Consider the following 1,037-nt stretch of genomic DNA (forward strand, 5'->3'; position numbering starts at 1 on the left):
ATGAAGCCACAGGTTCAATCCCTAGCATTTAAGTAAAAGGAAGTTAACTCAAAATAGATCCAAGAGTGAAATACAAGAATTAGAACTAAAAAACCATTAGAAGGAGACAGATGACAACCTCTGTGGCATTGGGTTGGGTGACAGTTTCTTAAGTGCATCACCAAGAGCTTAAGCAACAAAAGGAAAAATAGATAACACGTGACAGGAAAGGGACAGAGAATGAGTGGTAGGAAATACTAATTTGGGGTGTATTGTTGCTATTATTATTATTATTAGTTCGCTTGCTTTCATGTAACATGCATTCATGCTTTGCCTGCATCTGTGTCTTTGTAAAGGTATTGGATCCCCTGAAACTGGAGTTACAGACAGTTGTAAACTGCCATGTGGTTGCTGGGAATTGAACCCAGGTCCTCTGGAAGAGCAGCCAGTGCTCTTAACTGTTAAATCATCTCTCCAGCCTCATGTTTTATTATTATTATTATTATTATTATTATTATTATTATTATTATTAGTGTAGGGAAGGTGGTGTTGGGTGAATACCACAACATGTATGTGAAGGTCGGAGAACAACTTTTGCATTTTTTAAAAAAGATTTATTTATTTCTTATGTACACAGTGTTCTGCCTGCACGTATCCCTGCAGGCCAGAAGAAGGCACCAGATCTCATTACAGATTGTTGTGAGCCACCATGTAGTTGCTGGGAATTGAACTCAGCAACTCTGGAAGAGCAGCCAGTGCTCTCAACCTCTGAGCCATCTCTCCAGCCCAACTTTTGCATTTTTTCCCCCTCTGAGGCAGGGTTTCTCTGTATCCCTGGCTGTCCTGGAACTCACTCTGTAGACCAGGCTGGCCTCAAATTCAGAGAGATCTGCCTGTCTCTGCCTCCCAAGTACTGGGATTACAGGCTTGCGCCACCACCATCTAGCTTTAAGGTTTTTTGTTGTTGTTGTTTTGTTTTTTGTTTGTTTGTTTTGTTTTTTGGAGACAGGGTTTCTCTGTGGCTTTGTGGAGGCTGTCCTGGAACTAGCTCTGTAGAC

This window comes from Cricetulus griseus, chromosome 8, assembly GCF_003668045.3.
Source record: "Cricetulus griseus strain 17A/GY chromosome 8, alternate assembly CriGri-PICRH-1.0, whole genome shotgun sequence".
NCBI classification, from domain to species: Eukaryota; Metazoa; Chordata; class Mammalia; order Rodentia; family Cricetidae; genus Cricetulus; species Cricetulus griseus.